The 13,794-nt window shown below is 36.5% G+C and overlaps 1 pseudogene; it reads left to right on the top strand.

Moving 5' to 3' along the window:
* The first annotated feature begins 1,086 nt into the window (after positions 1 to 1,086).
* LOC116913576 lies at positions 1,087 to 2,003 on the top strand (annotated as a pseudogene).
* The last annotated feature ends 11,791 nt before the right edge of the window (positions 2,004 to 13,794 follow it).

The raw sequence follows: 13,794 nt of genomic DNA, 5'->3' as shown, positions 1-13,794 counted from the left end.
AGAATCCAGGGGAGAGGGAGACTCTGTGGGTGCAAGGGGGACAAGGAATGGGATTAGCAACTGTGGGAAGGGACTGGAATGAAAATAAGTAAATGAATAGTAGTGATAGTAGTAGTAATAGTACTAGTATCAGTAGTAGTAGTAGTAGTAGTAGTAGTAGTAGTAGTAGTAGTAGTAGCAGCAGTAGTAGTAGTGGTTGTAATAGTTGTAGTGGTGGTAGTGGTGGTGGTGGTGGTGGTGGTGGTGGTGGTGGTGGTGTAGTGGTGGTTGTGGTGGTGGTAGGTGGTGGTGGTGGGATGGTGGGAGGTGGGTGGGGTGGTGGTAGTGGTGGTGGTGAGTGGGTAATTTTGGTGGTGGTGGTGGTGGTGGTGGTGGGTGGTAGTGGTGGAATGGTGGGATGGTGGGGGTGGTGGTCCCGTGGTAGTAGTGGTGGTGGGGTGGTAGTATTGGTGGTGGTGGTGGTGGTGGTGGTGGTGGTGGTGGTGGTGGTGGTGGTGGTGGTGGTGGTGGTGGTGGTGGTGGTGGTGGTGCTAGTAGTATTAAGGATCCCCTTCTTCATACCACGATGTGTTCCAGTATTAAATTCTGATAGCACGATGGGTCCACTAGTTAATGCAATGACTTCTTCAGGTATCTCTTAATTTCCACATTTAGGTATTTAAAGAATTTCTGTATCTGAAGAAGTAGACAAATGGGAATGTCTTAAAATAAAAGCTATAGAAATCAGAAATTACATTTTGGATTACATTACATTTAGGGAAACACATTTTCAGAAAGCTTGCTTACTTAAAACAGCCAGGCAATTTTCCACATGGATACCCACTTTAAATCTCAGTCTAGGGATATTGATTTGAACTCATAGAAATTATGAAAACTTACACTCAAAAATACTCAAAAAACTTTATAATTTATATAAAATGAATTCTTGGTTTTTAAATATGAGATATGAAATAATAATAAAAGATAACATTTATTTATCTAAAGTGATTTAGTTAAGGTAATAATATGGAGGGCAAAGATATTCTAATGTCTTCCAGTTTAACAAGTTTAAAATACCTTTACTTTTTCAGGATCTAAATGCAGGACATGGCAACAGGAAACCATTGTACAGTGACTGAGTTTTTCTTGGCTGGGCTCTCAGAGAAGCAAGAACTCCACCTGCCCCTCTTCCTCCTCTTCGTAGTAATCTATCTGATAACCGTGGCAGGAAACCTGGGCATGATCATATTGATTGGGCTCAGTTCCAATCTGCACACACCCATGTACTATTTCCTCAGCAGTCTGTCCTTCACTGACTTCTGTCAGTCCACAGTTGTTACCCCTAAAATGCTGGTGTGCTTTGTGACAGAGAAGAATATCATCTCCTACCCTGCATGCTTGGCTCAGCTCTACTTCTTCATCATTTTTGGGGCTGCAGAGTGCTACATACTAGCTGCAATGGCATATGACAGATATGTTGCCATTTGTAACCCATTGCTTTACAATGCAACCATGTCTTACCAGATTTACAGTTTCTTGATTTCAGGGGTATATATTTTTGCTGTGTTCTGTGCATCAGTTCACACAGGCTTCCTTACTAGGATTCAGTTTTGCAAATTAGATGTGATCAATCACTTTTTCTGTGATATTCTTCCCCTCTTGAAGCTTGCATGCTCTAGTACCTATATCAATGAAATGTTGATTCTATTTTTTGGTACGCTGAATATTTTTGTCCCAACACTGACTATTATTATTTCCTATATCTTCATCATTGCCAGCATCCTCCGCATTCGCTCCATAGAAGGCAAGTACAAAGCCTTCAGTACTTGCAGTTCCCACATCTCTGCTGTTGCTATCTTCTATGGTTCTGCTGCATTTACATACTTACAACCATCATCAGTGAATTCAATGGACAAAGGAAAAGTGTCATCTGTGTTTTATACTACAGTTGTCCCCATGCTGAATCCTTTTATTTACAGCCTAAGGAATAAGGATGTCACTCTTGCATTGAAGAAAATACTTGAAAAAAATATATTGTAAGTTGAAATCATGTGACCATTAAATATATATATATATATATGTATATATATATATTTGATACTATTTACTTTACCCTAGCTGACATAATTATTACTCACTTGCTGAGACCCTTTGATAATTTTTACTATTACAAATTTAAACTTATGTTTCAGACTCCCAAAACCTCATAAGTTTCTTAGAATCAACAATGTGAGCAAATGGTGAATATGACATGGATCTGTATGTTGATGTTTATTTCTTCATATTTAAAAAAGTTTAGAAATGATAAATTTAACTCATAATAACAACTAAAATAATACATTTTATTCATTTTAATTCATATTTGGGAATTTCTGGTGTAAGTACTATTGTACTATTATTATATCATTTTACTCTCCTCTTTCCACCCACTCCCCATAAGTCTCCTGCTCTCTCTCAAATTAGTGGCATCTCTTCCTTTCATTCATATACATTCTTCAAAAGACTGATTCTGCTTTCAGCAATCATTAGTTGCTCATAGCTCTTCATCTAGGAATTGGGTTCCCTGAGATTTCACACATGCACGGTGGTATGTTACTTGATATCATTTTGTTCTTCTTTAAGAAACCATATTGTTGAAATGTACAGTGCCAATTTCCTGCCATGCATCGAAATAAGAGTCTTACCACCATCTTCCTTGTATTCTGGTTATTAGAATAGTCTTCTCTTCAATAGTCTTCAAAAAGGTTTCTTGAGTTGTAAGCAGAGAGATTATACTATAGCTGGATGAAGTGGGACACTTCATCTTTCCACCAGTTCCTCATCTATTTAGACAGTTATGGAGTTCTTTGTCTTCATCTTCTGTATAAAGAGTTACACTTATGTATGGCTAAACAATAGTCAGTATGCATTGAGAGATTATGCTAGTTTGTGTAGTTGTCACTATTAGATTTTCTTCTAGTTTCCATAATCTCATGAATTTCTCCTATTGAGTGGGCATTAAGAGCTATTTAGTAGCTATTGTTTACTGTCATGATGTAATTGGAACTATTATACCTTTAGGGATAACTTGTGAGGGTTATTGTGAGTCAAGAGTGTCAAGGCTAAATACAACTATTCATTGTTCTACATCCTTGGCATCTTGGATTGTACTATTCCATGTTACAGAACCTAGTCTCTGGGGAGTATTCTTCTAGGTCAAATCCAGTTTTGTCCATCCAAGCTCGGTGGTAGAATCCTGTGATGTCTTCAGTAATAGAGATTTACTTTCAGTCTCTCAGGAGTAAGTAAGGGCAATAGCAGTAGGATATAATGTTTTGGGAGTGGTGTATATGTCTGTGTGTGTATGCGTGTGAGCACGTGTATGTTTATGTAAACAGAATTATATGATTATATGATTTCGGATGGCATTTTCAAATATCATTAATGGTTTTTATCCCTCTCCTCTCTTCCCTACTGCTCTTTCTACATTGATTTCCCACCCCTGTTCCCAATCATAGTGCCCCCTATATTTTTATTTCCCTCTTTAATGCACATCTACCTGCTAACTTTCTCTCTACAGTAGATGCTCACCACTATCATTCCTTTTAATCATGTGGCTTATGCAGTAAAGAGATTATATATTGTTTGTCTCTCTGGCTCTGAGTTTCCTCAATCAATATTTTTCTCATTCTATCTATTTACACAAAAATTTCAAAATACTGTTTTTATCTACAGAAAAAGAGAATTCTACTGTGTTTCCATTATTATTAATCCATCAATCGTAGGCCATTTAGGTCATTTCCATTCCTTGGCTATTGTGAACAGACGTGCAATGGACATGGCTTAACATTTAGCTGTTGCCAGAGGCCAAATTGAGCCATATAGTAGATTATTTATTTATTTGTTTACTTAGACACTTATGTATTTACTCACTCACTTATTTAATTTTTTTGGTCACATACTTAATAAACTACAATGGCTTCAAAAAAGTAGCTACATTAGTTTGCAAAATTATATCAACACTGAATGAGGGTTAGTAAGATTTCACATCCTCTTTGATTATGTTGTCTGTTCTATTCTTGATTATCCTTGCTGGGATAAGTTGAAATCTGAAAGTTGCAAATTTTATTTATTTATTTGCTTTTTTTAAAACTATCTGTCTAATTTGATGGCTTGACCAAGTTCAATATTCCTATTCGCTTTCAGGAGATTGGGGTTCTTACTCCCCAGTAAAGCCTTTCAAAACACATGCTAATATAGAATTAACTTTTATTTGCCTGAAGTAATTGTTGCATTTGAGGTTCACTGATTTCATCTTCTAACCTAGGCCTAGTTCTGGAAGATTCTAGCCTCTGTACAATCTTAGAATGTTTTCCACTTCTGAGACTTACTGCTGAATAATCTCAACATTTCTAGCTTTTTCTGAACCCTGGTTAGTTAGTTTAATTCAGCTCTCTGTCTCAAAACTCTTCCCCTAGCTGACTGATTCAAATTGGTTCCCCTCACTTTTGACTGAATTGCTCCTGTTGACCACAAACTAACTCTAGAAATATGTTCTAATCTTCTGTATTCTTCTCATTTTCTGCTTGTTTTGCCTTCATTTGTGGCTAGTTTGTCCTTTGTTCAATCTGTATCTGTAAAATAACTTCCAGTAAAAATACCATCTCTATTCTCTTCTTCTTCTCTTCTCTTCTTCTTCTTCTCTTCTCTTCTTCTCTCTTCTCTTCTTCTCTTCTTCTTCCCTTCCTTCCTTCCTTCCTTCTCTCTTCTCTCTCTCTCTCTCTCTCTCTCTCTCTCTCTCTCTCTCTCTCTCCCTTCCCCTCCGTGTGTGTGTGTGTGTGTGTGTGTGTGTGTGTGTGTGTGTGTCTGCTCTCTCTTAAGTCATGTCTTCTCCCAGTTCTCATTAGAGAATATCCTATTGTGGCATATCTTTCTCTGATTCTTCACTCTGTCTGCAACTCTAAATTTGTCATCACTTTAAACATGGGCACTTCCTTCTACCAACTACCTGTACCTTCACTGTTTGGTATTAAAGGTGTATACTAAAGGTGTGTCTGTATTCTTTCCAAAGTAACCATGTTGCTGGATTAAACTACACTGATACACACACTTCCAAACGTATATTTCCATTGTGATTCTGAATATAGTAGCAGACAATAAATATTATCCATCACAAAGATGGTGACAAATGAGATGTATTCTTAGTTTTCAGTACTGCAATTCAATTGTAGCTCGTGCATCTATGAGTATTCTGGAAAGATTTTGCACTGGGTAATTTTATCTTATTGAATTTTCACAGACTTTTATTTTTCTTTTATGGCTCACTATGAAGCATCAGAGTTTTAGTAGTCATTCACAATGATAATAAAAGGAATAACCCTCATTCCCTTTGCTAGGTCTATAAGCTCTAACCAAAAGACAATATGTTAGGAATGGGATCAGGTACAAGTGGGGAATTTTCTTAAAAAGTTTCACCATTTCACATTCAAATACTTTTTTGCCTGTGACATCCTGCTGTTTCTTTTTTCATATTTTACCACCATTCTATAATTATAAATTAATAATGTCTTTTGTCTACCTTTGGATCCTCACTGTTTTTCTCACCAAGACTTCTCTTCCCTGCATCTTGCAAAGACAGTTTCTAGCTGGAAGCAGTCCATTCAAATTCTTTATATTTAGTCTCTTACACATTATAAGAACAGGGGAACGTTCCCCAAAGTCATGAGAATATAAAATGAATACCTTGAACTTCAATTCAATGGGATTCTCACACTCATCTGAAACTACAGCATAGTGCTTACTCTCTTTTATTTCATTGGCATTTTGGTATTATGAGCACATACAATAATTGCCCATCAAAATCTTCAAATAACATTCATGTCTTCACTCATCCACATATTTACCCCTCTAATTCTTCCCACAAACTAGTTTCAGAAGCCCAAGAATCACCTGTTACTGTAGTCACAATAATCACAGCTGAAAACCTGAACTTATTATACTGTCAGTCAGAATTTATCGATCGTGACTCTGTTACTCATAGATACAAGAGAGAGAGGATTTTTTTTCCATTTTTGAATACAATGTTATAGACTTCATTTTATAAAACCTGCTCCATTTACAGTTAGATACCATAGTGGCTGATTTTAGAGGAAAGACTGGTACTTGTAAAATGCTATATATAGATGGGTCCCACTTCATACAATTTCGGACAGCTCCAAAATGATAATAGAATGTCAGAACCAAGAATTGATCATTTGATTTTGTATCAGACATATTATAGTCAACCTTGAGGTCTATATACAGCAAATACTTTTTGTGCGTTTATTAATTTGAAGACATATTGCTTGACAAGGCAAAAAAGGCTTGTGTAGATATAATTTTAATCATATTACTTAATAATATCAAGTAAAATTTTATCACAATCATGGGTAGTCACAGAAAATATTCTTCATGGAATTGTAATATTTTGATGAATGGATAAAAACTATTAAAAAGTATTTGGAAGAGAAGAGAAATCCCACTGTTTTCAGTGATTATGATAACAAGAGAAAGATATTATTAAAATATTAACATAATTATCAGACTGATTCTGAAGTAGTGTGATGTGACAATGAAAATTCTTTTTGACTCCAAGGAAACAGCTGCATTATAATTAAGACACAGAATCATATATAGTAGTTATATGAAATTAGAGCATACACTAGCAGCTTAACAGCACATCTGAAAAGCAAAGAAGCAATACATTTAAGAGGAGTAGATGGCAGGAAATTATCAATCATGTGGTAAAAAACAACCAAGTAGAAACAAAGTGAACTATTCAAAGAACCAACAAAATCATGAGCCGGTTCTTTGAGAATATAACATAACATCAACATAAATATACCCTTAGTCAGGCTGACTAGACAGCACAGAGACAGTCTCCAAATTTTTATTTGTTGACATTGCCTAGTTAAATAAGTGAGGAGATTCTAGCAGGAAGTCATTAACATTGTTCTTTCTAATCAGAAACTTATTATCTCAAAACTTTATTTAAAATCTTCATAGAAACCAAATTTAGGAAAATAACAAGTGGCTTTGCGTACCAGCTTTATTAGGAATAAAGTTTAGAGTATAGGCAGGATTAACATAGTGAGAATGGGCATCTACAATCTACAGATTCAATGCAATCCCCATCAAAATTCCAACACTAATTTTTTTTACAAATCTGAAAGAACAATTCCCAAATTTATATGGATAAACAAAAACCCTAGATAGCCAAAACAATCCTGAATATTTAAAAAAAAACCTGGAGGAATTGCCTTCCCAGACTTCACTCAGTACTATAGAGCTATAGTGATTAAAACTGCATGTTATTGTTATAGAAACAGATAGATCAAGACACCTTAATTAAGGGAATCAAATCGAAGGCTCAGAAATGAACCGACATAACTACTGAGAGGGCAAGGCAGATTCCATAGCAGCCTTCAAATTGCCAAATTGGCAGTGTAGGAGACTGGGCCTAAACTGAGGCAATTCAGTTACTAAAACAAACAAACAAACAAACAAACAAACAAAACCAACAAAAACAAAAACAAAACCAAAACATCCCAGGCTTCAGGCAACTAGTCAGAAACTGCCCTTCTACCACCACCTGGCCTAAGGCCAAGGACGATGGTCAGCAGCAGTTTCCAGACTTCTTCAGCTACTTCCTCATCAACAATTCACAGACCTCTGCAGCAACATTCCAGCCCTCACACCCCAGTGATAGAATGTCCTTAGAAATGAACCCAAAAGATTAGCATTAGAGATCACCTACCTCGGAATTCCCTAATGTGCTTTAAATTAGACCTGAAGTTCACTTCAGTGTCTTTCTATCTTGGCAACAGGGAGACCCCAGCATGATAACTTCTGCAGAATAAAAATCAGGCCTGCAAGCTCACTTGGTTTTCTCTGTATCTTGGTAATGGGGAGACCCTAGCATGTTGGACTTCTTCAGAATAAAAGACTGTTTGCATTTACCTACCATTTGAGGCCATGGTGTCCTTATTTGATGAATCATGCAGCCTTATGCTATAGACTCTTGATTTTTGAAAAAGAAGCTTAAACTATACAGTACAAAAAGAAAGCATTTTCTTTCTTTCTTTCTTTTTTTTTTCTTTTCGGAGCTGAGGACCAAACCAAGGCCTTGCGCTTGCTAGTCAAGCGCTCTACCACCAAGCTAAATCCCTAACCCCAAAAGATAGCATTTTTAATGAATGGTGCTGGTCTCCTTGATTGCCTGAATGTAGGAGAATGCAAATCAATCCATATTGATCCCCCTGAACAAAGCTCCAGTCCAAATGAATCAATGACCTCAACATAAAATCAGATACACTGAATCTAGTAGGAAAGAAAGTAGGAAATACTCTTGAATGCATTGTCACAGGAAACAATTTCCTGAACAGAACAACAATGGCTCAGGACCTAAGATCAACAATTGATAAATGGGATCTCAGGAAACTGAAATGCTTCTTTAAGAAAAAGGACTGTCAACAGAACAAAGAGCAGCCGACAGATTTGGAAAAGACCTTTACTTACCCTTCACCAAACAGAGGCTAATAATAAAATATATATAAGAACTAGGGATGTTAGACATAAACAAACCACATAAATCAATTAAAAATGTGGTATAGAAATAAACAGAATTCTCAATGGAGGATTGTTAAATGGCCAAGAAGCACTTAAAGAAATGTTCAACATCCTTTGTCATCAGGGAAATGCAAAACAAAACAATTGAGAGATTCTGTATTATATAAATCAGATTGGCTAACACCAAAAAATTCAAGAGCAACACTTGCAGCAAGGATGTGGAGAAAGATTATTCCTCCATTGCTGGTAGGATTGGAAACTTTTATAACCACTTTGTAAGTCAATTTGTAGCTTCTTCAGATAAGTGTAGTTAATTATACCTGAGGACCCAGCTATGTTGCTCCTGGCATATACCCAAAGATGCTCCATGGTAAGACAAGGACACATGGTCCACTATCTTCATAGCAGATATTATTCTGAATAGCCAGAAACTGGAAACAACACAGAAGTCCCTCAATCAAAGGATGAATACAGTGGTCCATTTTCACAATGGAATACTATTCAGCTGAGCTTTGCAGGCAAATGGATGCAACTAGAAGATATCACCCAGAATAAGATAACCCAGACCCAAAAGTAATAAGTGGGTGTTAGCTATAATGTACAGTAAGAAATTTAACATGAAGCAAGGCCCAAATGAGGGTGCTTCAATCCCGTACAAGGGCAAACAAATTGTCATAGGAGAAAGAGGGTGAGAAGAAACTAGGGTGGAGTAAGGGATGGAAATCAGGTGGCCAGGTAAGGTCAGGAAAGAAACAGGAGGAAGAAACAGTTGGCCAGAAGAGTCAATGGAAATGTGCAGATGCCAAAGCTGGTGGGAGAATAAAAATCTTTAGGAAGTCCAAGAGACCTGAGATAGGGGAGGGCTCCTGGACTCAATGTCCCTGACCTTAGCCAAGATGCATAACGATAGATACTGGAACCAAATGAGGCTACCTCCTGTAGCCAGAGAAGGATAGGGACACCAACCTACCCACAAAACTTTGAACCCACAAATTGTACCATCTAAAAGAAATGCAGGGATGGAGCAGAGACTGAAGGAAAGGCCAACCAGTAACTCGTCTAACTCGAAATCCATCCTGTCATCAAGCACCAATCCCTGACACTATTAACAACATTAATGATATCCATGACAGTATAATGACACTCTGTTATGCTTGCTGTCATAAGTCTAGCATAACTGTTTTCTGAGAGGTTTTCATCCAGCAGGAGACAGAAGCAGAAGCAGATACCTACAGCTAAATTTAGATGGAAGTCAGGGACAACCATGGAAAGGTTGGAGAAGGACTGAAGTTCCAGAAGTAGATGGTAACCCCACTAAAGATTTGTATGTTCAAGAAAACTAGACCCCTGTGACCTCTGTGAATCTGAGCCACCAACCAAGAACATACATAGGCTGGAAAGAGGCCATCCTACTCCACATATATGCAGCAGACAAGAGGTTAATTCTTCATGGCTGCCCTATTTGGCATTGATGGAAGAAGATGTTGCCAAACCTGGCATAAACTTGATGTGCCAGGGTCAGGGCATATTCAGAGGGATGTCCCACCCTTTCAAGGAAGTAATTTAATAATGGCAGGAGATACATATCAGCTTTAGGAATCAATCCTGAGTTGAAGTCTCTCAAGCCCTTACTTCCCAGAACTCATCCATTGCAATGCATGCAAAAATGGTAGACCATCTTTGGTGACAATGGATGGAACTTGGAAACTTAGGGAAAAGTTGGGAGGAAAGATTGAGGGCACCAAAAGGATAGGAACTTTACAGGAAAATGAACAGCGTCAAATAAGTAGTACATCACTTGGGAGCTCTCAGATACTGAACCACCAACCAAAGATGATACATGGGCTGTGGGATGTAGGCACTCCCACATATGTGTAGCTCAGTCTTCATGGTCTAGGTCCAGAACAAATGGAGGCGAGTCTATCCCTAAACCTATTGTCTATGGGGTACTTTCCAGCTAACTTGTCTGGCAACAGTGGTGGAAAAAGCATCTAGTACTACTGGGACTTGATATGCCAGTGTGTGTGTGTGGGGGGGTACCTAGGAAAGATCTCCACTCTCTCCAAGTAGGACAGAAGAGGGGCTAGTGGGAAGATCTCTGGAAAGATGGTAACAGGAGGGTGGCAGTGAATAGGATGTAAAGTGAATACATACATACATACATACATACATACATACATACATACATACATGATAAATAAATGAAAGTAAAAAAGAATTTAGATTGTTCTACTTTCTAACTTTTTATTCCTGAAATATCTCAACTGCAGCTATAGTCTCATGAGTGCTGCAATCCCTTTTATTTAGATTATTATATTGTTTTTCTGGGTTTCTTAAGTTAGGAAAAAAGCAAAGAAGTTTTGTTTCTTGAGGAAGCTGTTAATAATATTTGTATGAATACATTTATTATTTAAACAATGTTAAATTTGTAATCAATACCACATAACTCATCAGGAAAGGCATTGTTCCTCGAAAACTTTGTTAAGTCACTGTGGGCTCTGTCTCTTGTGTCAACCGGAGGCTCCTAGGAAATGTACAGAATCTCAAACCCATCCATGACTGTTTACTAATAGTAAGCATTAAAACACAGTTTTTCAATGATTCATGTACTCAAAATTTTTATTAGGAGTTGGAAGTTTAGAAATAAGAAGAAATCATTTGAAGACTAACTTCATGATTAGAGAATTAGCACTGATAATTGCTTATTTTTCTTATGAGCATATTTCTATAATAAGGAATGTCCTAGGGAATATTTATCTCTTGACATAGAGTACCTGAAGTAATTAACCTCAGGACAGAGCTTCACAACTGCTCACATGACTGTGGGTGTGAAGAGTGTCCTAGAAGAAGAGGACTTAAGATGCAGACGTGACTCAAAGGTACTGTTGTCATTGAAGACTAAGCTTTGCTTTCTAAATACTAAATGTAGAATTCTGGGTGCCTGCTTCACACAATTCCAGGATTAGTACATTGGCAAGCAGCAAATAAAACTTGGTGTTGATTATTTCAGGAGAATTAAGGTAATGTTTTTGTCTCACATACAGTTGTCATTGAGGACTATAATGCCTGGAGCAGTCATGGTTAGAAGTCAGGAAGAAGTAGTTGTATATATCCATTCATTCATCTAATTCTCTCGTTCTTAAAAGTGCCATAAAACCCTGAAATTTGGCAGTCAAGTAATACTGAGGAGACTGGCAAATAAATGCTACTTCTCATCTGGATATTGATGTAGCTTATTTCCCAATGAAATATGAGGTTCAGAAATTAAACATCCTGGGCACATTGTAGCACTAATAAGAATATTGGTTTAACCATCAGGCATCATTGTGACTTTTGGCTGTATTCCAGTTCAACATCCCCTGAGCTCAGAAGACACATTAGAGATCTTTTAGAAATCACTGTGTAATAATGTATTAGGATAATGTGAAATAATATAGTACAATTTGCTACATTCTAAGATTTGTTTTTGGTGAAAAGCTCTGCATTTCCATTCATTTTTCTTAGTCTATGAATTTTATTGTTTCGTTGAATAAAAAGTTGATCTGAAGTTTTACATATGAAAAGGAATATACATATATATATATATATATATATTTGTCCTTTAAAAACCAATTTAGGAGTTGTTACATTTGTTGTTTAACTTATTTCCACTGTTTTACCTATAACAAATCATTATAACTGATGCAATATTCTAATTTTATTTTAATATTTAATAAATTCAAATTATTTGTCTTATATGATTAGGTTGTAGTAACTTTGAAGGCATGCTGGCCACAAGATATACTCCTTTCCAGGAGAAATGTGTGATTTTCTGTTTAGGTCAAAAAGAAAATCTTTTATGTTGTTAGACTCTATAAAACTCTCTTCATCTATGATTCCTACTTTGATGACTGTAATCCAAGTACTCAATTGCATGATTAAATCTATTCTTCTATATTACAAAATTAATAGCTCACTTAACTAGGTTTTAGTAACGTCCATAATTTGAAAGAATTTGTTAAAGTAGCACTTAGTTCATATTTTTATTTTACACTGATAATCTTTGGAGACCAAAATTAATTTTTCGGACAAAATGTTAAATCTATGAACATTGGAAAAATGAATACAAAAAGCATTGTTATGCATGATAAAACATAAAAATATCAGCACCAAACCTTTGAATGGTGAACACAATGAGCAGTATTGATGACACTCAAAATTTTATGGTTGTGAATTTACTCAAATTTTTACTTATTATGCAACAATAATGTGAATATTGGTACAGTTCTGTATTTAGCATTATGCCACGAGTATGAAATAATCAATTCAACCACCACTTTTATTTCCTTTGACTCCCAATTTTATTTTGTCTGTAAATTTTGTCCCATATATACATCCCTCTACTAATTAATATGTGCTAATAAGGCAGATTCAGATGCTGAAATCTTCGAAGCTGAATAGATGTCACTTTAGCTTGTACTGCTTCAATGACCTAAGGCTACATTTATTCCTTTGCAATTCAGCAATATTTAGGAAAAATATGCAGAGTATGAGACACACAAAGAGCTAGAATTAAGAAAATGGGGGCAGACATAGAAAATTTCCAGAAACTGTCTTTGAAACATGGTATTAGCATGACTTTACTCTACCTCATGGCTCCCAAGTGTACTACTCTTTTAGTGTTTCTATAGTTTCACATAATTATTCTTAATTTCTTAGGTGGTTCAGATCTCTACATGTTACAAGAAGAGATTTCTATTCATGAAGTTTGACATCGGGTCAAGAGCTCAATACTGAATAAAATTTAAGAGATGAATAAATATTTTTAAAAATATCATAGGTAGCAATGAATATCCTAGTAAGAGCACCAGTGGAAGGGGAAGCCCTGGGTCCTGCTAAGACTGAACCCCCAGTGAACTAGATTGTTGGGGGGAGGGCGACAAGGGGGGGAGGATGGGGAGGGGAACACCCATAAAGAAGGGGAGGGGGGAGGGGGATGTTTGCCTGGAAACCGGGAAGGGGAATAACACTCGAAATGTATATAAGAAATACTCAAGTTAATAAAAAAAAGATAGTATAAATAAAAACAACAAAAAAATCTTTAATGATTTTATAAGCTACCAGCCTATCTACAATGAAAATTAACTTCCAAATACAATAATGTGCAAAGAAATAACAGCACTGACCATGTGACAGAGTATAGAATGTGGACAGTTGATAAAATATTAAACCTCAGTGCCTAGAAATAGA

This window comes from Rattus rattus, chromosome 12 (assembly GCF_011064425.1).
Source record: "Rattus rattus isolate New Zealand chromosome 12, Rrattus_CSIRO_v1, whole genome shotgun sequence".
Classification (NCBI taxonomy): domain Eukaryota; kingdom Metazoa; phylum Chordata; class Mammalia; order Rodentia; family Muridae; genus Rattus; species Rattus rattus.
This window is presented reverse-complemented; position numbering and strand designations above follow the sequence as displayed.